General features: G+C 47.4%; 1 pseudogene; it reads right to left on the minus strand.

Annotated features, from left to right (window-relative positions):
- The window catches only part of LOC146870947 (dehydrogenase/reductase SDR family member 4-like), a 253,161-nt pseudogene extending 229,619 nt beyond the window's left edge, over nt 1–23,542 (minus strand).
- Between the last annotated feature and the right edge of the window lie 579 nt (nt 23,543–24,121).

The raw sequence follows: 24,121 nt of genomic DNA on the forward strand, positions 1-24,121 counted from the left end.
CCTTTACAATTCAAAGTAACTCTCGAGAAGCATGGCTGAAGGGCATTCCTGCTCCATGCCTGTGTGCTGATAATTTAAAGGTAGGATGTAACTTGTACTCTTATTTTTTGTTTCTTGTGCACTGTGCGTTCTAGCTCCTAAAGAACTAGAGTTTTCATAATACCATAATGCACCCAGAATTCTTGTGCATAAAAGCTTGCATAAAGGCTTGCAATGTAATTCACATGTCTGTACAGCTACTCTTTGCATAACTTGTATTTGAGACTGCAGCCATTAGGCCATACTAGAAATCATATTTTAAGTTTGTCCCTAAGATACAGTAATATTGTCATTGCTCGAGAAACTAATATTCACTTCTTAATTTTGATGCACAATATATTTAACGATTGAGACATTGAAATCGTAACGCACGCTTTGCACAGGGTAATTTTCTACATTGCTAAATATTATTGAATTGTCACAATTGTGGTATTAGACATTATAAAGATCATAATAATGTAAAAACGATTTTAGTGCAATGACTTTTAACAATTTTTTTCATGTAGTCATTTTTTGGGGGGAATAATGATCACTAACCCTTTTGTTGTTTCCATATATGAAAAGCAAGCCTTATTCCTTTGCCTTTGCCTCTAAATGCATTTATTTAAAACCCTCACAAAACAGCTTTTAAAACTAAGCACAAAAGCTTTACTGAAACCATCAGATCCACAGATGTGCTTATTAGGAAAGCAACAAGAAAGAAAGTCCTTACTTTTTATCCTTTCTCTTTTATCCAAAATAATGAAGCTGTATTTCTAACTTTCAAAATCAGTAGTCTTTAATGCACATGCCTTCATACCATGTTGCACTAACTTAAAACCTAGTTGCCACAGCGTTTATTTGCAGCTTGTGCCTGGGCATAGCCATGTGTTATTTACTCAGCTGTGTTTTACGACCAGCAGGCGTTAGCTTCTACACTTTCTCAGGAGAAAAAGGCCTTGCTGTATTCTAATGTCCTCATTGAAACCCCAAAACATTGATAAGCCATTTATTACTCCCGTCTGCTCTGACAGCTTCCTTCGGACAGACAGCTTTGAGCAGCTGTTAAAAGCTCTCTTTCTGGTGCTGGGAATGAGCACGGTTCATTCTATTTAAAACCCAGGCATTCCAAGCTAGTCAAAATCTATCGTTTTGCAGTGTGGGAAAAGGACGCTTTTATTTTAGCAGCAACCAATTACTCAGATAATGTGAATGCGTTTTAATATATAATATAATGTATTTAAGGATAATGCTGTAACATTTTGTATTGAGTCCTAGTTGTGTAAAACACACACTTTCGTTTTTCTCAGTGAGGCCTACTTTTTCCTATTGAGTTTTAATTCAATTTTTTTTTACAATTGTGGCAATATAATAATTGAATGTTCACACATCTATACTTTGTTACTGCATTACTTTTAATAGTAGCGTGCAGTTACTTAACATATTTTATATAATTCATTCTTTGAAATTTAAAGTGTAATTCTTCCAATTGCATCTGCAGAACATAATGACGACAACAAACCAAATTGAGCTCATTCCAGACATTTTCAAGAAGGGGCCACACACTCATAGGACACAACACAGATTGCTGAGGCAAGCCATTCTTACACAAAGAGCACAGTCGCTGCTCACTCAAACAAGTATTTCACAAGCATTACCATTGGTGTCAGTCTACAAACCACATAGACACTCAAACACACAATCAACCCAAAAATCAACACTTAGGACAAAAACAAGAGGCAGCCCACAGACTGTACTCAAACCAAACCAATTATAAATACCAATTGTAAATCATATTTACAAAAAAAAGAGCTCTCAAAAGCAGTCCAGAGACTGCACCAAGACAAGTAAACAGCCCAAAGACTGTTCCATGTTCAAGAAGACAGGCTCTAGCCCCAGACCTTTTCCAAAATACACCGAATTACCTGTTGGGCTAGCGTTCCATATCACAACTTACAAATTTTACTAAGTGCGTTGATCAGGATCCTTTTTTTCATATATTTGTTCCACAGTGTACTATACATTTTGGAAGAAATACCGAATTTGACATACATATGTCTGTTGGGTGTCCCCTCTGGGGGAGCTGACTGACTTTGAAAAAAATCCATTGTGGTACCACCAAGACAGCAACACATCCTACGAAGTGCCCTACTAGCGGGCATGCTAAAAATATTATAATAAATATAATATTATCAGTTAAATAGTACCATCCCCAACTATAGTACCGATCCGAATATACCAAAAATAGAGAAAAATCTCCTCATTACCTGCCCCTTTTTATTGCAATAAAAAGAACCAAAACCAAAATCTTGGCCAAGCAAATCCAAAGTCAAAAGTCTTGCGACCTTACCAAACAAAAGTCTCCAGCTTCTAACTGCTAAGCTCTGGGTTGACCTAATGGTCACTGTAAAACGAACGCCAAAGGGATCTCAGCCTGAACCGGTCACCACCTGGAGGGTCAAATCGGGAAAATCGGAAAAGCACTTCGGTCTGCAAAGACAAGGGTCTCCTCGTGCAGTGTACATCCTCAGCGAGATTCCAAACCTCCGTCGAGACCACTCCTTCGGGCAGCCGTGTCTCTGATGAGCCCCATGTGACGGGCGCCAATTTGTGGGAGTGAGCCTTTTCAGGGGCCCACCGGTGCAGGGGTTTGCCCTTCTTAGTCCTTAGACCAACAAAATAGAGATTGGCACGGAAGCTGTAATATCAAAACAATAGTTTATTATCACTCATGAGTTGGACTACATCGATACAGAACCCACAGGCAATGTATAAGGTAGTCCATGGAATACAGAAACCATGGTGCTTATATACACCCTTCGTTGCGGAGTAAGCATGGAGACTCAAAAAGAGGCGGTACAAGTATACACAAGAATAGCTATTCACATATATGGACATACAGAAATTACTTAGTCAACAGAGTGGGAGGGGAAACCAAAATGCTTAAATCAGTTGGAATAGCCTGACAGTTACACTCTAAGCCGGTGTATTCTAGCAGCTACAGGTCTTTCTGAGCATACATTGCTCTGGCTCAGTGCTGAAGGAGTTAACTATAGTTGATGACTCGGGCAGACTAGAAAAGCAGGCAACAGTAAAGACGGAAGGAGCACATGGCTAGCACGTGGCTAACCAAAATGGCTGCCAAACCAAAATGGCTTCAGCTCATGCGAACAGCGATTTCTGTTGAATCCCACAACTGAACAGTAACAGACTGATTGAAGGAAAGTTCTCAATCAGTACAGACACATGTATTTACTGACTCCAAGTCAGGTTACCTGGTGCACACATGAGGTGGAAACAGGTGACAGTCTGCCTGTTGATATTTTGGCCTCAGCCAAGTTCTTAAGTACATTTGACCTGACAGCTGGTTACTGGCAAATCAGATTAGCTGAGGATGCAAAACCAAAAACAGCAATTTCAACCCCTAGTGGGCACTACCTATTTGTGGTGATGCCTTTTGGCTTGAAGAATGCACCTGCCACATTTCAAAGGTTGGTTAATAAAGTTCACACAGGTCTGGAAGCCTATAGTGCAGATTATCTAGATCATATTGCTGTATTTAGCTCCACCTGGGAGGATCACCTGGTCCACCTGAGAAATGTTCTGGAGGCCCTGCAAAAGGCAGGCCTCACTATCAAGGCCACAAAGTGCCATATAGGGCAGAATAAGGTTGTATACCTAGGCCACCTTGTGGGTGGAGGACAGGTTCAACCATTGCAGAGCAAAATCCAAACCATCATGGATTGGGTTGCTCCAACCACCCAGACTCAGGTCAAAGCTTTTGTGGGCCTGACTGAGTACTACAGGAGGTTTGTCAAAGGATATGGCTCCTTAGTGACCCCTTTGAATGACTTAACTTCCAAGAAAATGCCTAAGAAAGTTCAGTGGACAGTTAGCTGTCAAAAGGCATTTGATGACCTGAAGCAGGCCATGTGCGCTGCTCCCATTCTGCAAAGTCCTGATTATTCCAAACAATTCATTGTTCAAACAGATGCATCTGAGTTGGGGGTAGGGGCTGTGTTATCACAATTGGATGAAGAGGGTCAGGATCAGTCAGTAGCTTTCATTAGCAGAAGGCTGACCCCCGGAGAGAAACATTGGTCAGCTATTGAGAGGGAAATCTTTGCTGTGGTTTGGGCTCTGAAGAAGTTGAGGCCATATCTGTTTGGCGCTCACTTCATTGTTCAGACAGACCATAAGCCCCTCTTATGGCTAAAACAGATCAAGGGTGAAAACCCCAAACTCTTGAGGGGGTCCATTTCCCTACAGGGGATGGACTATACAGTGGAACAAAGACCTGGGAGTAACCATGCCAATGCAGATGGACTCTCTAGATATTTCCACTTAGAACATGAAGACTCAACTGGTCAAGGTTAGTTTAATGTCCTTGCGTTTGGGGGGGGGGGTGTTGTGTAGGAAAGTAGTATCTGCTTCTTATGGTTACCCCCACTTTTTGCTGATGTCACACTGTTTTTGGACTAGTCTGACTGGGATCCTGCTATTCAGGACCCCAGTCTATCTGCTTTCTCCCTTAAATTGCAATGCATGTACTTTAGGAACACTCCAGATTGGATACTGGGGTACCCTTATCAGTCCCTATTATATGGTACACCATGTACCCAGGGCATCGGTACCCCAGAGTCCTCCCAGGGGCTGAAGCATCTATTATGCCACCCCTGAGAGGCCATTCAAATTGACACGACAAGCCTGCTACAGCAGACTGTGTAAGCTGGTGCTTGCACCACTTACTTAAGATATAGGTTCCCTATATCTATCTAAATCACTACATTTAAATACCTATCAGTCACCCCATGGCAGGCCTTATCAATCCTGAAGGCAGTGTGCTTGGTTTTACGTGATAGGGTGCCCCTGCATGAGCATTCTCCGGGGTTGTCTGTGATGCAGCCAGACATATATGTTTAAGTGCATTATAACCTCGCGGTAAATACTAACTTTAAAACGGCTGCTTAGAAACATGTTGTGTTTGGTGTCAAACACCTTGGAATCATACCTCCACACCAGTAAATGGTGTGGAGGTATGATTCCACCTTTCCAAAGAGACATATGTGGGTCACCGGTCTACCTGGTACCAGCTTTCTCGACCTGGGCAGCACAAAATGGACGCTGCCTGCCACAGACACGATTCTGCTCTCCTGCTGCTGAGCCAAGCTCGAGTAGAGGAAGGGATGACAATAGGCATCCTGTCACAGGGAGGTGTGGCCACCTCTCAGACAGGGTTTAGTGTATTGGGGCTGGGTGGGCGCACTCTGAGAGTGCCAGAAAGTCTGCACTGGGGGCACATTTGGTGTCCTTGTGCATAGTCCAGCTCAAACCGGTTCTGGGAGCCATTGGCTCCTGCTCTGGCACGGAACTGGACAAAGGACATGGGTGTAGCCACCCCTTTGTCCTGCCCCTCCCCTAGGGAGGTCCACAGAATCTTTCCACCCCTTCCCATGGGTATAAAGTGGGTTACCTGACTACAGGACATTAGATTTTACCTGGACAAGATTCTGCTGAGAAGAAACCAAGTACTTCGACTGCCTGCACGATGCTGGACGACTGAAGAATCTCCCTTGGAGTAAAGGAGTTACTCTCCTGCAAAACCAGGCACCTAAACACATCTCACCGGTTTGCTTCTCCCGAGCTCCTGAGGACTCCAAAGAGTTCAGCAACACAGGGGGTGGGTTCCTGAAGGTCCCTGAGGTCGATCTGCCCTCTCAGTGATTCTGAGACAAGAATCCCTCGTGGGGACCGTACAACCCGAACCCCTGTGCACCACGTACTTTTGCAATTGCATATGCTTGTTGAAAATTTCCGAGTTTGTGCATTGGACTCCGTGTAGCCCTGACACCGAGCAGTATTTGCACCGAAAATTTCAGGCCTCCACTCTTCGAGTGTCCTGTGGGCTTGTACTTTGCAAACTTGTTGAGGTCTCCTTGCGATCCCTGGACCGTTGGCCTGTAGGTCCTGGTGAGGGTCACCTTGTTTGTTCTTGGGATTACCTGGTTGCTCCAGATTTTCCCTGACTCTCCAGTGCTTGGAGAGTCCCCTGGACCTTGCTGGTCCACACCGTAACCTGTTTCCTCTGACCATGTGGGTTGCATTTGCAAAGGCTTGTTGGTGCTCCAGCTGACATCCTTCATGGGACAGCTCACCTCCCGATCCTGGTTGTTCTCAACATCTCCTGGTCCCGTGGCTGCAGAGTCAAACAGCTCTTCTTCACTCCGAAAGCACTCGACATCGGTGGGCATTCGACTACTGAGCCCCTGGTCACCTGAAGTGACCCAGACTCAGTCCCCTCTGATTTTAGGTTCCTCTCACCTCAAATCCAGGCTCGGATTCCACCAGACACTCTTCGCCCTCCTGGCAGCAGTAATTCTTTGCAGCTCTCCTTTGAAAACGACAAAGGTTTCCGACACCAATTGACCCCTATGTACCGGATCCTCTGGGAGGTAACCCGAGTACTTCGGTAGTCACTGGTGGGTTGGCCTTAGAACCTCCTATGTTCCAAAGGGTTTGCTCAAAGTCCTCTTAGAAGTTTCCTTAACTTGTAACTTTGCAACCGCAACTTTCCCATAGAGTTGTACGGAGCACACGTCCGTGTTTCCTCACGGCACCTGTCCTCCGTGGGCTCCCTGTGTCACACCTCTGGGTGGTTCCTTGGGGTCCCAGCGATTCTACGTGCTCTAGGCACGGTGTCTAGTGAAGTTGTTGTTATACCATTTTTTTTTTAGTGTATGGTTCGGTCTCCCCCTGGAGCCCGCTATGTATTGTGCTATTTATGAATGTTCTATTGATCCAGTATTGTGTACTTTGTGCCTTAGTCTTGCATAGAGACTATTAGAGAGTGTTATATTAATAAATACATATTTTTATATAACTACTGTTTGGTTCTCCTTTCATTTAGTCATTTAGGAGGTGATATTCAGGTAAAACAAGCTGCTTTACATTCCTTCAAGATTAAGCCTGAAGGCTGCTCTCCACAGCTACCACCAGGATAGCTTTCTAAAGGTTATCTTTGACCTCATACATCATAATGGTCGTGTGGACTGGTACAGGGTGCCCACTTTAAATAGTGGACAGCATATACCAGGCCACCTTCTCACAGTTACCAGAGTGATTTGGCAGATTGGCAATCCAGACACTTTCAGGATTCCAGTGTCTGGATGCTGCACCTGGAGATCTTCCGGGCTCTCATGGACAGATTGGGCCAATGCCAGATAAAACTTTTTGCTTTGAGATTAGTTTACTTACTCCCACATTATTTCAACTGGAGAGTGAACCTGGAATGTCTGGCAATGTACGTTTTCCTACAGGAGCGGGACAAGGAGAGCAAATATGCCTCTCCACCATTCACCATGATAGTTATAGTAGCAGTTCAGGTAAGGCAGTGAGTGAATCTGTTTCTCATCACACTGATTTGGAGATCTGGTAGCAGGATCTGGTGGAATGTTTTTAGGATTCACCAATCCCTCTCCCCATCTGTTGAACGCTTATGAGAGATCCTGAAGGACGGTATCACTGGTTGGTGGAGGAGTGATTACTCAACCTCATGGTAGCAGATTACAGGCAACGCTGGTGAATCATTCCAGTCATTTCAGGACTTGCTAATGAACTCATTGTGAAAACCTGGGCAGAGAGCACAGTTATGCACTACAGGTCAGCCTTGCAACTAGGTTGTGCTTGGTGTGTGTAATGAGGTCTGGATCGCGTGGTGTCCAAAATTCTATATCAACTGGTTATACTTTAGAGGATGGTGTGTTGGTGGAAGAACATCTCGTGGTTTTGCAGGTTGTTGCGAGAAGTCACACTTTAGATTTAATGTAATTCACATGTCTGTACAGCTACTCTTTGCATAACTTGTATTTGAGACTGCAGCCATTAGGCCATACTAGAAATCATATTTTAAGTTTGTCCCTAAGATACAGTAATATTGTCATTGCTCGAGAAACTAATATTCACTTCTTAATTTTGATGCACAATATATTTAACGATTGAGACATTGAAATCGTAACGCACACTTTGCACAGGGTAATTTAGGTTGCACTTTAGATTTCCCCATTGCAGAAAGATTCTTGTTCGTGGGATCTGAATAGGGTTCTGAACTACAAGTTCCTATCATGGTATAGTAATGAATACCCGAAAAGGACAACATTAACAGGGAGGCTAGCCATGTTACTCTGCTTGGTGTCCTGCAGATGGGTATTAGACATGAGATTACCTTTACAGTGTCTAGACATACCACGGCTAACATAGGGCTGATTTCTTATCCAGAATTCAGGGATTCACCAAAACTGTGCGTGGTACAGTGCATTAAGGCTTATGAAGCCATGACTGAGAATATGAGACCCGCAGGGGGTCAAAATTGTTGCTTGCAGTGAAGAAAATCCATTCTGTTGGTTTCCTAACCTACCATCCCTAGATGAATGAGGTGGGTTATGCAAGAAGCGGGTACTGATGTATCCACCTTTGGTGCAGACACAACAAGAGGAGCCATGCCTTTAAAGCCTTTTCCCTGGGTGCTCAATTAGAGGGCATTATAAAAGCTGCAGACTGGTTGTCTGATTCTACCTTCAATCATTTTTATTTTAAGCCAGTGTGAGATGTAGCTTTGCTAATGGTGAGCACGTTTTGAACTAGCATAACCCTTGCCACTCATCCTGATGTAGAATAAAAAAGATCCAAACTATTGTGAAGGAAAGTTGGAATTCTATTAAATGCACAGAAACAAGGATTATCCCACCCAGCGGAAAAGTGTTGTGCTCAGGTCTGAACTTTGTGGAACACCACAACATATGGTTGCCTAATTAGAAGTATATTGTTTCAGATAAACTGACTATGTCGCATCAGGAAGGAGCAAAACCATTTCAGAACCTGAGTGTATCCTAATATCTGACAGGTGGTTTAGTAAAACGGCATGCAACACTGTATCAAATGCAGTGGAAAGATTGAGTAAGATGAGGGCAGTAGCATTGCCCTCATCGACTGCGCATCTGATGCTGTAAATTGCCCTCATCGACTGCGCATCTGATGCTGTCAGTAACTGATACCTGCACAGTTTCAGTACTGTAATCTGCCCTATATGCACACTGTGAATCATCTAAAAACTGATTGCTTTCCAAATACTAGGTGTCTCAAATTCAACAGTTTCTACAGAATCTACCCCGGGAAGAGAAGCAACAACATTGGCCTAAAGCTGGCATGATTTGTGAATTGGCCCCAGGTTTCTTCAGTAATGGACGCATTAGAGACTTTTTCCATTGCTCAGGGACCTCTGCCTTGCTCAAGGAGCAATTCATGATGTCGGTCAAGTGTGGCTCAAGAGTTATTTCAAGTTGATTAAAGACAAAGTGTGGACAAGGATCCAGGGGGTAGCCTAAACTTTTTCTTGTCCATGATGTTCTGGACTTCCTGTACAAAAACTGGCACAAAAGCCCCACAACTTGGCCCATCGTCCATCGGAGGATCACCTTCCCTCAACACCTGAACTGTATCGGGCCCTGTGTAAATCAATTTGATCTTATCACAAACAAATGTGCTAAATTGATTGCATAGTCTCAAGGATGCAGGGATGGACCTATTAATAACCCCAGGATAGGATAACTCCTTCAGAATGTGAAAAGGTTCCCTGTAGGAACACTTGCTCCTATCAGTCTTATGGGTAAAATGGTTTCTTCATGCAAGCTTCAGGGCCTTATGATAACAGCCCAAAGTGGTTCTAAAAGCTTTTTTATCTATGCATTTGAAAGTCACCACTCTCTTTCAAGCCTCTTGCATCTCAGCTTTTCTTCTTTCAGACTGAGTGTGTACGAGGGTGCTGTAGGACAATTTATTTGAGATTTATTTGTAGAAACAGGGACAATGATGTGCAGCACCAACCTCAAGGTTGAGGAAACATTACTGGCAGCCTCATTCGGAGATGAAGTGTCTGTAATCTCTCTTAAAAGCCTTCTTGAACATCTCCTCCTCTAGGCTTTTGCAGTTCCTAGATATCTTATATTCCTTTCTTTTATTTGCTGCAGACCTCGCAAGGTGAGCTATCTTAAACTGCATAAAGAAGTGGTCTGACCATCTGTTGGAAAACAAGGCAGTATCTGTGAGGCCTGCACAAATAACATGTCACATTTGTCCTTCACTGGGAAACAAACACCCTATTGTAGCGCTTGACTCTCAGAGGGTAGCGTTGCAGAGCAGTCTAATGCTTACTCAAGGGAGGTGGTGTGGGCTAGTAATCGCCATTACAGATGCACAGAAATAACACTCAGTAATTGATTGTCCAGTCAATCAATCAATCAGGTGTTTAAGCACAACTACTCACCCGTAAGGGTCTCAAGGCGCTGGGGGGTGGAGGGGTCGCATGTTCCAGTCCATCAAGGAGGGATCTGTCGAAGAGCCAGGTTTTGAGGTTTCTTGCGACGATGGGGAGTGATGTTATCTGTCTGAGGTGGAGCGGAAGGTCGTTCCAGGCTCTGGCCGCGCAGAAGGGGAAGGAGCGGCCTCCTGATCTGGTCTTTCTGGTGCGGGGGACCATGGCGTAGGAGAGCTGGGCTGATCGTAGGGTCCTTTAGGGGGTGTGGAATTTGAGTCGGCTGTTCAGGTACGCTGGTCTGGTGTCGTGGAGGGCCTTGTGAGCATGGGTTAGCATCTTGAAGGTGACGAACTTCGATGGGGAGCCAGTGGAGTGTGCGCAGGTGCTGGGAGATGTGGCAGTTTCTTGACAGGTTGAGGACCAGTCTTGCGGCGGCGTTTTGGATGTTCTGTAGCTTGCGGGTGAGGTTTTTGTTTATTCTGACATAGAGTGCGTTGCCATAGTCGAGCCTGCTGGTGACCAGAGCGTGAGTGACGGTCTTTCTTTGTTCGAGAGGGATCCATTTGAAGGTCTTACGTAGGAGGCGGAGGGTGTGGAAGCCGGAGGACGAGACGGAGTTGATCTGGTGGTCCATTTTGAGCTCTGAGTCCAGGATGATACCCAGGTTGCGTGCGTGGTCTGTGGGGTTGGGCGGGCTTCTGAGGGTGGGTGCCACCAGGTGTCGTTCCAGGCGTCGGGGTTTGGGCCCATGATGAGTACTTCCGTTTTGTTGGTGTTTAGTTGTAGGCAGCTATTTTTCATCCATTTGAAGACGGCTTCCATGCCTTCTCAAAAGTTGTGTCTGGCGGTGTTGGGTTCGTTGGATAGGCAGAGGATGAGTTGGGTGTCGTCTGCGTATGACACAATGTTGAATCCATAGGTTCTGACGATGGGGGTGAGCGGAGCCATGTAGACGTTGAAGAGCATAGGGCTGAGGGAGGACCCCTGGGGGACTCCGCAGGTGGTAGGTGTGGGGTCCGAGAGGAAAGGGGAGAGTCTGACCTGCTGCATTCTGCCGGAGAGGAAGGAGCGTATCCAGTCGAGGGCCTTTTCTTGGATCCCTGCGTCGTGGAGTCTGCGTATTAGGGTGCGGTGATAGACTGTGTCGAACGCCGCTGAGAGGTCGGTGAGGATGAGGGCTGCTGTTTCTGTTTGTCCAGTAAGGTACGCATGTCGTCTGTTGCAGCGAGGAAGGCGGTTTCTGTACTGGTTTTTTTTTCTGAAGCCGGATTGGGAGGAGTCAAGGATGTTGTGCTCTTCGATGAAAGTGGAGAGTTGGCGGTTGATGGCTTTCTCAATGTCTTTCGCTGGGAACGGGAGCAGGGAGATGGGTCTGTAGTTTTTGAGGTTGGTGGGGTACGCCAAGGGTTTCTTCAGGAGGGGGTTGATCTCAGCTTGTTTCCAGTCGTCAGAAAATGAGGCAGTTGCCACGGAGCGGTTCATGGTGTGGCAGAGCATGGGTGCGATGGTGTCGGCGGCTCTGTTGATGAAGTCAATCCACTCCGGGGCCCCCACGGACCCCTGCTCCCACCACATTTTCATCTTCAGTGTGTCTTCGGTGGTGAGGGCTGTCCAGTTGTCGATCGCTGGCTTCAGGGTGTCGGGGTGGTTGGTGAGGGTTCAGTGTGTTCGTTGTCTTCGTCGAAGTTGTCGTAGATGCTCTTGATTTTGTGGTGGAAAAAGGTGCTGAGTTTGTCGCAGAGGTCTTGTGAGGGAGGGATGTTGGTGGACTCGCTGGTGGTTTGGGCGAACTCGTTGATGTTGTTGCATGAGTGGAGATTCTGTCTTCAATCGCTTTTTTCCTCATTTTTCTGATGAGTTGGAGGTGGGCGTTGGTGGCGGCTCTGAAGTTGTTGTGGGCTTCTGTGGATTTGGTGTTCCTCTAGGCCTTTTCGAGGTGACGGCAAGTGCGTCTGGACTCTCGAAGTTCGGTGGTGAACCATCTAGCTTTCTTGGCGTGGGTGTTGTTGTTTTTCTTAAGGGGGGCTATGGTGTTGGCGCTGTCGGAGATCCATCTGTGCAGGGTTCGGGCTGCGGTGTTGAGGTTGTCGTTTTCCGCGATGGTTGTGGTGGAGTTGCTGAGTGTTGAGGTTAGCTGGTCGTTAGTGATTCTGGTCTAGTTTCTTTGTGGGAGCAGGTGCTGGTGTCTGTGGATGGTGGGTGTTCTGAAGGTGAAGTGGACGCATCGATGGTCAGTCCATGGGAGTTCGGTGGTGTGGCTGAAGGTGATGGAGTTTCCTGTTGTGAAGAGGGGGTCGAGGGTGTGTCCTGCTTCAGTGCGTGGGTTCAGTCACTATCTGGCAGAGTCCAATGTTGTGGAGGTTGTCCATGAGGGATGTGGTGCTGGGGTCCAGTTGGTTGTCGAGGTGTAAGTTGAGGTCTCCCAGTAGGGTATAGTTGGTGAACACGATGGCATGCGGGGAGATGATGTCCGTGATGGAGTTGGCGAAAAGTCCGCGGGTCCTGGGGGTCGGTAGATGAGGGTTCCTCAGAGGGTGGAGGTAGGGCTGGCCAGTATCTTGAAGTGAAGGTGTTCCATCAGGTCTGTGGGCTCGTCGGGGAGTGTGCTCAGGCGGAGGGTGGATTTGTGGACGATGGCGATTCCTCCTCCTGGGCGGGTGGGGCGGTCCTTCCTGGAGATCTTGTATCCTTGGGGAATGGCGATGGCGATGTCCGGTCCCGTAGTGGTGTTGGTCCAGGTTTCGGTAAAGAATGCTACATCCGGGGTGGTGCTGTCGAGGAGGTCCCAGATTTCAGTGGCATGTTTGTGGAGGGATTGGACGTTGAGGAGGATGCGTTGCAGGGTCTTCGGTTTCGGCTGTGGTCTTGTGGGCGGGTTGTGCTGGGTCCGTGTCTAGGCGGTGCTGCAGGTGTGCCGGCAGCGGTGACAGCTGAAGGGTCCATGGGTGTCGGCTGGTGATGCTAGTTTGCAGTTGATGTTGCGGCCTGGGTTGAGAGCATGGAGTGGCGCTGGGTCGTAGCGTTGGCGGTGCAGAGTTCCAGTCTGTACTTTGCTTTATAAAAGTAAGAGTATATTTATTAAACACACACACTACTTAATACTATGCACCAATTTACAAATATACATAAGCTGTTTGAATTACTTTGTGACATTGCATAACATCTCCACCCCTCCCACGGGGGGTGGGGTCTAGTACCACCACTCCCATGTATGCACATCATCTTGCCCCCTAAAGCAGTGGGTTGACACAACCTGGAGCAAGGGCCTTACCAACTGGCACCATCCCAGTGGCGACCCACCCATCATCTCAAAAAGCATTAAAAGTAGGTACACCTGCCCTTGGGACACATAATCCTGACTGAGCATCTTATACTGACCATACAGTATACACTTCTACATCTTAGTGGCTAACAATCTGGGTTGTTCTTCCCCTAACGCAGTAGCAAGAATACATGTTTGGGCATCACTTTAAATGAGGTACTTATCATAGCTGATGACAGTTGTAATGCATTGCAATTTAAGCCCCTAAAAGGCATCACAGTTGAATCACAGGATTAAGCATATACAGCCAGACACCCTAGCAGGAGTGTCTGGCAACATAACCTCACTTTGCTTATGACTCCACCTTACACAGGTACTTCACATAACACATGTGACTTTCAGTCCCTCTAAAAGAAATAACATAAGTAAATGCAGTTTTGATGCAATTACACCTCTTCACCTCCAGGGGATGCCCTTCTCCAGACATCCCCAACTCAGCCCTTCACACCTTGGCGCAGTCCCTAAGGAACCCACAGCTGAAGGACAAAGGTTCCAGCCACAGGATGCTGTTAGCGCCTGGCTGAGCTCTTGAGGGGTTATTTCTTGCCAGTCCCCAAGAGACTTAAGGGGGGGACTTTAATCTTCATGCTGGGGGAGACGGCGTTGCTCCTGCAGCTCCCCCTGCACCTGGGCACCCATGTCGCGGTGACCTCATCCTTCTGGGGCCACCACAAGTCAAGAAAAGGCTGTTTTCCATTGCAGTCTGGTCCGGGCCTGCAAGGCATTATGGGGCAAGTGGCTCCTGCCAGTTCATCTTCTAGCAGCGGCTCCCGCGCTGCTCCGGGGAGAGCCGCAATGCACTGCCGGCAGCCTCGCCGCATCTTCAGCCCTCGATGGGGGGGCCCGGTCCCACCCGGTCCCACCCGGACCCACCCGGTCCCACTGCAGCTCGGGGAGCCCACCCCCGGCTGCGTCGACCCATCGTTGGGGGTCCAGACCCACCCGGATCCCGTGCATGCCCTGGTGAGTGGTTTCTGATGGCAGCTCGGGGAGCCCACCCCCGGCTGCTCTGGCTGGCACCCGGTCCGGCCCGCACCCTTGTATGTGTCCACGGGAGCCAGCGCTGCTCTTCGCGGGCAGATACGGCACCTTTCGCTTGACCGGCGGGTCTTCGGGGGAGTGTGACGGCACTCCCCCCGCCTTCCTCCGGCTGAGGGTGAGTGCGGTGGCACTCCCCTCTCCTCTTCCCTCACGTTGGGGCCCGGGGATGGGGTTCTGGGCCCGGATCCATCTTCATGTGGAGCGCGACGGTGCTACCATGCTTGGGCTTCCTCATGAGGGGGGTTGCACGACAGCGCTCCCCAACTTTCGTCTTCGCGTGGGGGTATGACGGCACTCCCTGCCTTCAGCGGGGCCCGGAGTTGGGATCCCGGGCCCCTCACCCCATTCCCAGGGGGTCGCGACGGTGCTCCCCTGTCTCCAGTTTCGGCAGGGGCCAAGGTGGGCTCCTGGCACCCCACAGGGGCATTTTTTACAGTGGTGGGACAGTGCTCCCCGACTTATCTTCTGCTGGGGGCAGCCCCCGGGACCTGACCCACCCCAGGGGCCCCACGTGCTTCATCGTTGGCCCGGCCAGAGGTCAAAGGTCGCCTACCTTGGAGGGGGGGGGGGGAGATTTCTCAGTCCCCAGGGGACCGTTCTTCTCCATTTTGGCCTCTTCGTGCTCCTTGTGGCACTCCCAAGCCACTGGGAACACTTTCTTTCACCATGATGGTCTCATGGAGGGTGGATTCAGCAGGAGCTGTCTTCACTGGCTCCCTGTGCCAGCCTTTCGCCTAGCTCTCCTCCTGCGCCTCTCTTCTCCCTGCGCAGAGGCCCAGGCTTCTGCTCACTGGTCTTGGACCCTCCCCCTGGCGCAATTCAGGACCCTTGGACAGTCAGGGGGTTCTTCCTTCCAACTGCCCATGGTGCTAGGCTCCAGTACCAGTCTTCCTCAGCATACCACACCCCAGAGAGCTCCTCTTCTTTTTTTTTTTCCAGTTTGTGATTTTCTTTATTTTCATTTCTGTTCTTGTTTTTCTTGAAAAACCCAATAAAATTATTTGAGAAAAAAAAATTGTGTGTCTTTTGCCTTCCTATTGAATGTAAGCATCATTATTTTCCGTAATTCGCAGTACTGAATTCGTTTGCTAGGTATATCGCTTTAATTCCTTTTTTTGTTTTTTTGCCACAAGGTACATTTTGAACACATAACTTAAATTCATTATTAACATTCCTTTCTTACAGTCCTTTAAGTTGAATCACTTATCTCTAATATCGTAGCAGGGCCGATACACAAAACACAAATCAACAACATAAAGCCTTTTACATTATATATATTGTATACATATATCTATAAATCGTCAGGGCTTAACCGATTCCTGTCCTATTTACTGGCTCTCCGGATCCTTTTTTAAACCAGTTGGTCATAGGTCCCCATATCCTATGTCCCTTCTCTCTTGCACGCCAATCCTTGTGATTATATAATGCCATTTCCTGAACATGAATATTTAATTATCGATATAGCCAGGCAGTATATGACGGGGGTTTTGCATCCTTCCATACTGAGGCTATCAAAAGTCTGGCTACCGTAATTGTAATGAACACAAAATCTCTATGAGTTGCAGATAGTTCAGCTCGGCTATCATACCCAAATAGCATCGTAGTTGGGGTGATAGTAATCATATGATTGGTTGTTTCTTGCCAAAAGATCTCGATTCCCTTTTTTAAGGCCCAATTACAATTTTGAGCTTTGCTGAGTTCATAAGATATGCCTGCACTCCTGTTGCTTGAAACAGGCTCATCATCTGTCTTAACCTCCAGCGCCGCTCGACAGTTACATGACAGAAGTCAGGGCGTGTAAAAAACTCTACATCTTCCAGCTTACGCTTACGATCTGGTCTAGCCTTCTCAAAAATAGTCTTGCGGAGAAGAAAGTTCCCAAAATAAACAAGTACCGCTCTAGGTCTACCATCTCGGGTTACAACTGACGGTGGTTTAGCAGTCATGGGCACCCGATGCGCTCTTTGGATTTCGTGTGCCCAATTCCAATCCTCTACCTCAGGAAAAGCTTTAGCTAACAGGTCAATCATAGAGAGGCGGATATCTGTACCCCATTTATCCTCCGGGATACCTAAAAATAGGAGATTATTTCTCCGTTGGCGGTTTTCCTGTTTTTCGAGTTTCCACTGAGCATCTGTGAACCTGGCCTCATGTGATGCGGACTGTGCCTGTATTGATACCATATCTGCCTCCATATTCCCTGTTCGTGTTTCCAGCTCCGTTATACGATCCGAAATTTCGGTGCACACTTTCGCTATTTTCCAGACTGAGCCCTGTACCTTCCATATGGCTGCTTGAGAGCACCTGCTATCTTGTCGGGCCTCTTCTCGATGTGCCATGACTGACTGTAGTATCGCGTCCAGTGTAGTGGTAGGGGTTTCATCCGTATCCTGGGCCTGCTTGCCTCTCTCCCCCACTAATTGATTTACCGGCGAGTAATCCCAGTTTAGTTCTTGTCCACCTAAATTAGCTTGTATTGAGGGCTTAGTCCCCCTTTTACCCATCCGTAGCGTTGTAGCAGAATCCCCTCCACTAGAGTCTTGTAGATTCTCATTTTCTGCCTCGCTGGCGCTAGTCATGGAGAGGGAGCCATCCACTGATACTGTGTTATCAGACAGTGAGTAAAAATAGTCAGTTGAATCGTTATCAGTCTCCTTTTCTCCATAAATCTTCTGCGCACAGTGTTTGGCCCGTGCCTGGGATGGGCCCACAGATTTCGCTCCCGTGTTTGCGTCTTCCCTATTTTGTATGAGACCCACCGTAATTTTCCTAGTGCCAAGCTGCTGTGTTATGGGGGGTTCTAGCTGGCTAGCCTGTTTAGGTAGAATTTTTTCTGTAAAAACCTCTTTATCCTTTGCCTGGGTGCACATATTTTCATCCTGCTGCCCCTTATCCATCGCATCCTCCCCGTCTTTATCTACCCCCTCATTAAGGATCATGACACCGATACTTGGCCCCCCCAACCATATTTGCTTCAATTTGGTCCCCCCAAGACACTGGCTCAGAAGGTCCCGTCAAGTCTGGCTTAGCTATTTCGGGCATCTCATGTATAATAGGCTCTAAGGGGTAATTCAGGGCATCTCCCAAATTTTTCTCTTGTGCCTGTAATATTATACTATTGTTTATTGCCTCCCCATGCTGCTGAATGTTCGAGAAAGTGCCCACCTCGCTCAGCCGCTTCTCGCCCTCTGGTGTTGTATCCACCGCAGTTGCTTTGCCGTTGGAGGCCGCCTTCTCGATGTCCTTCTCCGACCTCTTTGTTCCTGCAAACAGCTCCACAAAAGTTGACCCGGACCTCCTCCTCTGGTTTTCCGTTCCGCCTGTGATATCCTTCCAGGCCGCATTCTGGCCTCGGCGTCCATGCACTCGAGTCACTCCAGCTCCCGCAGCTCCCATACCTGGTTCCGCCACCACTGCCGCGTTCCCTGGAGACGGGTCGCCTGCAGTGACATTTCTCGTTGTCTTTGCCCGCGTTGATGGGGGGGCTTTCGGGGCATTCCCTCCCAGCTCAAACCAGCCTGCTCACACGATCGCGGCCGATCCAAATGACAGCCGCCCAGATTCAGCAGCAGCCGACAGATCCTCCGGCAGGTGAGTGAGAGCTCCTCTTCCTGTGCAACCTCTTTTTAAAGAATGGGGAGGGGGCTGGCAGGAAGTTTCTGTTTGACCAATCAAACAGCGACACATCACTTCTCTGCCCCTGCTCCCTCCTTCCTGCCCAGGCCTCTGGGTTTGTTCAAAATGGCGTCGTCCAGGGGTCTCATGCCACATGGTCTCTGAGAGCCCCTTCCTCCCTCGCTGCCTTCTCTTCAGAGCAGCTTGGTGCCTGGCACCAGGTGACAGCTGCTGATGGATGAACCTGTAGATCCACACATCTCTTCTTGGAGAGGAGGCCTTCACCCTTGGAATGCTTGTTGTGCAGGGCTGGGCCTCTGATGCTACAGCTTGGGGAAGAAGGTCATTAATTCAGCCTGGCAGGGTCATCCCCAGCCAGGCCCTGGTGATGAGCTGACTCAGAGAAATATGACATTTCTGGATGACCCAAAAGCAGAACAAATATGACTTTGAACTCTGTAGAATACTTCTTCTCACATAAGTTACAGTTGACTTTAGTGTGTGTCTGGAATTTGTAGGCCCTAGGAAAGTGAAACTAGCCTATGTGCTCCCCATCCTCATAGGAGAGTAATGGCGTGAAAACAGTAAAGCACACTGACTTTCCCTCAAATGTTTCTTCCCATTGTAGAAAGCCTATTCCATGTCACCACCCAGCTCTGCGTAAGTCCTGCCACACCATTCATTTTGTAGCTGCTCCTGGGCTGCACACGCCAGGAATCTCCCCTGCGCAGCCCTTACACTTGTGCACACGCATGTACACAAGTGTCTGCATGTAACCAGCCCAGTGCCCCTTACTCTGGCTGTAGCGAAGTGGCCTAATCGCGCCAGGGGGACACTGGTAAAATACACATGCAGTACCTTTCATCATGAGTTCACTGTGGGTGAGTCCCAACTTATGAGGCTCTCCCACAGTAAAAGATCAACAAATTGGTGCTCAAAAAGCGAAAAATACTGGTGGCTCAGATGGTCAGAACCACCTTCTAACACAATCCCAGTCGGTCAAGCACCAAATCATCCATGATGGTCTGGTTGTGAATAGTGGATCAATGGTATCTCCTGCCACATGGGTAGAGCCCTTAACCACTTGCTTATGATCTTATGATCTGTGATTTCCAGATCCTTCTCTAGTTTATACTTACTTGCTGGGAGCATTTGCAGTTTCAACATAATAGTTGAAATTTCACACATGCAGGAAATATTAATATTTTACAGCATATGAGGGTAGCCCCTCAGCAATATATAGATCTATAGAGTAGTGCCCCTCCCATATAAGGAGTATGGAAGTTGAACGTGATGTGAAAAACAAGCATTTCTCTACAGGCTGACTATCATCTCCAAAGATTTGCAGTTCATGTCATTCTTGTATATAACGCGACCCCCTTCCCCAACCTTTCCCTTCCTGTTGCACATGATGATTTTATATCCCACAGGGATTTCAATAGCCAGTTCCGGCTCAGCTGCCTTGACTCACTATTATTGATGGTGTACCATATGCTTATCGCAGGTTTAACCAAACAGCGAGCGTTAAAATACATGCCTTTAGGCGCTGGAGGTGGGAACTCCCAACTCCCCCCATCCCCGTAGTGGTCACCATGTTAGATTTGTTAGAGGGTCTCTCCCTGAATCCGCTAATGGTAGTGTGAATCATTTGTTCCTGTCCTTCAAAAGACCCCGGAGTGCCAATGCAACAGAAGCTATCAAACTTTTGTTTTTGCCTTAGGGCATGGTTCCAGGGGTCCTGGCATCTTGTGTCATCCAGGCACAGATGGGCTTGCCTTTGGGGCTCCAGTGGAGTACCCACTGTGTGCGTCTGTTGCGCAGTGCGTCTATGGTGCATCTGCATATTTATGAAGCCGACTTCTGCTTCTGGGCTCTCCTCCTCCCAACCACTAATACGCTGCTCACAGAAAAATCGTGGCCAGAGGTGGGCTAGAGGTAGGGTAAAGTGCCGTCAGTTCAAATCTTTAAAAAAGAAAAGGGATTTATCACAAATTTGAAAAGCAAAATACACAGCAAAAAGTAAAATGTCCCTCCCGGCCCCATCAGTATAAAAATCAGTCCAGTTGTTTCTAGCGCATCTGTGCTGCGGGCATATTTATGAGGCCGACTTCCCCCTACTGAGCCCTCCTCCTGCCCAGACAAAAATGGCAGCCAGCAGTGGGATAGAGGTTTAAAAAAGGTTTTTATCACAAATTTCAAAAGCAGAGCACGCAGCAAAAGTTAAAATGTCCCTCACGGCCTTCACCAGTATAAAATTCAACCCAGTTGTTTCAGAAGCAATGGTATTTTGTATTGTTGTCCCCTACACTTTGAATCTTTGATATGTTTATAGCATTTGTGATTAGTCAAGTTAGGCGATTATACCTTACACAGTTCATTTTCTACTTACATACCTGGAGCACACGCAGAAGGACAAACGGTACAGCAGGATGGAGTAAGTCCCAAAAAGGCAGTATGGGAAGGGTAGTCATATGGATCTTACAGAGCTGGTGTTGGAATGGGATTGGTTACTTCTAAACTGTATTTGATCATTATGGGTTAAATTATGAAGCATGTTACTGTTGGCATCTAATGCGAGCTACTGTTAGAGATTAAGGTGATGGCATAATCCTTACATTCGTGTCCTTATTAGAACTGAAACTTTCCTTCACAAGAGCTCGGAAATGTTTTATTATTTGCACCCCATTGATTTCCACTGAGTGGTATTCTGCATGTCAAAACTGCTAAAAATCATTCAGGGGAAAAAGAGTGGCAAAAGGCAAAATATGCAAATCCTGGTATGATAAATACAGAATCTGAAAGTTATGCCTCATTTCCAGACCCTAAACTCAGGATAGGAGGTATTTATTGCACCCAAATACCTCACCCTAGAGGTGTTTCCAGTGTTTTCCAAGCTTTAAAAATCTACGGTTAGAGAAAAAATAAAATAGAGAAGAAACACAAGAGCTGGATAAACAGTCCTGGAGTGAAATGGACTGGAACTAAAAAGTAAATGGAAGAGCAAGAGAGGGAAGCAAGGCTAATACTTAGGAGAAGTGAAAGAGGAAGAGATAGGCTAGAATGGGCACCAGGAAACAAAGATTGAAAAGTCATATTTTGTGAAAGAAGAAAGTAGCTATGTCATTTTAATTACGGTTGAGTAGTGATGTCACAGCAGTAAGTAAACTAGAGGAAGTTCTTATGAAATTATTGCAGGTTTCCATACACGGCCGGCTCATCTAGTAGGAAAAGCTTTCTACTGGTCTTGCCTTTGACGCTCCAGTGGCGCACCTGCTGCGTGCATCTGTTGCGCATCCACCAATTTATGAGGCTGACTTTCTGCTTCAGGGCCCTCCTCCCCTCAACTACTAGCACGCTGCTGACAGAATTATAGCAGCCAGCAGTGGGACAGAGGTAGGGTAAAGAGTAGTCAGGTTTAAATCTTTTTTTAAAAGAAAGGTTTTTATCACAAATTTAAAAAGCAAAGTAAAATGTCCCTCGCGGCCCCATCAGTATAAAAATCAGTCCAGTTGTTTCTAGCACATCTGTGCTGCGGGCATATTTATGAGGCCGACTTCCCCCTACAGGGCCCTCCTCCTGCCCAGACAAAAATGTCAGTCAGCAGTGGGATAGAGGTGAGTCTAATTATATGAAGGGCCTGAGAACTTGCCTTTTTTACTGGATGGGTAGCGCTCAAACTTGCCCCAGAGATTCACTGAAAGGAATAAAAGTGTGGCTAGATGCTATGGGGTTCATTAATCTGGGGTGTGCTGTCATTCCATTACGGCATCAGATGTGTGGTCCGCCGTAGTCCAGCCAAGAACACTAAGCATAGGCTTTGATGGAGCTACTCTAATGAATTGGAGCAACAAAGAGTTTTGTGAACATGACTCCTATGCCTCCATGCTAGTGCTAGATGCTTCACACATGGGAATCTTGTGTTACAGGATAGGGATTCGATCCTTCTGGAGAAACCTAAGGGCTAGGAGAATAATAAGAGGATATAACTATGGAATCTTTGCTCTCAGGTCCCATCAGAGAGTGGTGCTATGCTTCTGAATGGCCACTAGATATGTAGAAAGGACTCAGATGTTAGGGCTGTGTGGGTATCACTTACTCTTTCTACCAGCCTCTGTTGGTCTTCCTCTTTCCCCATGGCATACAACACCAGACACGCTCAGGTTCTCTGCCTTCAGCTCCTCCACGGCCCGTCCACGTTTACCTTCTTAGGGCTGCTCATGTGCACCATCCTGAGCTAGCCGCCGGGCAATATCCAAGCTGGTCCTGGAAGAAGCCAAATAGGTATCGTAAAGAAGAAAACCTACAAAAGATCTTTCTCCAGAGCCGCTCTTAGAGTCTGGAACTCGCTTCCTCCAAACATTAGAAGCATCCCGGAAATCTTCAAAAGAGAAGCAAAGATCTTTTTAACTAGCAAATTCGTACCATAATCAACGGCATAGTAACTACATCGAGGCCTGAAAGGTAATATGTCAACTAGACCGTCTGGTGTGAAATCAGATCCATCTGGCGTGATCACAAGATGTATTCTAATAGAGCTCGCATCCTAGCAGTCTGATAGACGCTTATGACACAATACGAATCTAATATGTATAGCAACAGACCTTTACAAATATTTTGAGTGAACTTAGAATTGATCATTTTTATATTCATTTGGGTCAATGTGCTATAAAAATATGGAACTGTTTGTCTCATGTTTGTCTGGTTACTCGCTTTCTTTATGTTTTCGATGCCTCTTTACACTGTTTTCACAACTGTTGATACTATATAACTTGTAAAGCGCTCTGATACCAGCTGGATCTTGTTCGTACTATAGAAAACACATAATAAATAAATAAACTACATGCCTAACTTAAAAGGAATCAGGGGCAGTACCCTTGTCATCGTCTTTAATGTCTCTGAATTGCGGGGTTGCGATTGCCTTTCTCTTGTCTTTGAGCTGTCCACACTCCCAATTATATTTTACTCCTATCCATTACCCCCAGGTCCCTCCGTCCTCGACACCGTCATGGACTAGTGAGATGTAACTATCTCGCTGACAGAAAAAGAACGAAGGAATGCTGGACCTACCCTTCCCCCTCTCACTGGGAGTACATAAGGAGTACCGTCCCAGCATTCCTCCTGTTCTTTTTCTGTCATCCTGACGGTGTAAGAGGACGCGGCAGGAGCGGGGGCGCTCCTGCCTTCTTTCTGGATTTATCGTTGTGGCCGCTGGTTCTTACCTGGTGCCGGCGGCCCATCCTTGTTGGCCTCTCCCTCCCTGCTGGGCTTGGGGGGAGTGGCGCGGGCCTCTCCATTTCCTAGTTCCACGCGGCGGTGTAATACCGCGTTGGTTTCTTCTTGGCCCGATGGCCGCCTCTCCTGGCCTGCTGGGCTTGCTAGGGGGCGCGGCCGTGATGCTCCTCTGGATTGGTTGGAGCTCCTTCCCCGGCCGGAAGTCGTCATGCCTGACTTCCGGTTTTTGATCGTGGGGACGGAAGTCAGGCGCCTCGAGGTTACCGGCTTGGGAGACTCGTTATAACGAGCGTTTGGGGTGAGTACCGCATAGCGGTTGTTATCTCTGGCGTTTTTGCTGTGTTTGGTGTATTCTTTACGATGGGAAAGCATTCCAGGAAAAGACATCACCGGGAGAGGTCTTCCTCTTCTTCTAGTGATTCCAGGTCTCCCTCTCCTGCCAGGTCCAGGCGCCGTGATGCTGGTGCTGATGCGCATATTAAGCGCTTAATCAGGGAAACCTTGACTGAGATGGGTGATGTTGGTTCCCGTCGCAAGTGTCCTGCTCCTGTTTCTTCAGCTTCTAGTGGCGATGAGTCTGCTGG

This window comes from Triturus cristatus, chromosome 1_1, assembly GCF_964204655.1.
Source record: "Triturus cristatus chromosome 1_1, aTriCri1.1, whole genome shotgun sequence".
Taxonomy (NCBI): domain Eukaryota; kingdom Metazoa; phylum Chordata; class Amphibia; order Caudata; family Salamandridae; genus Triturus; species Triturus cristatus.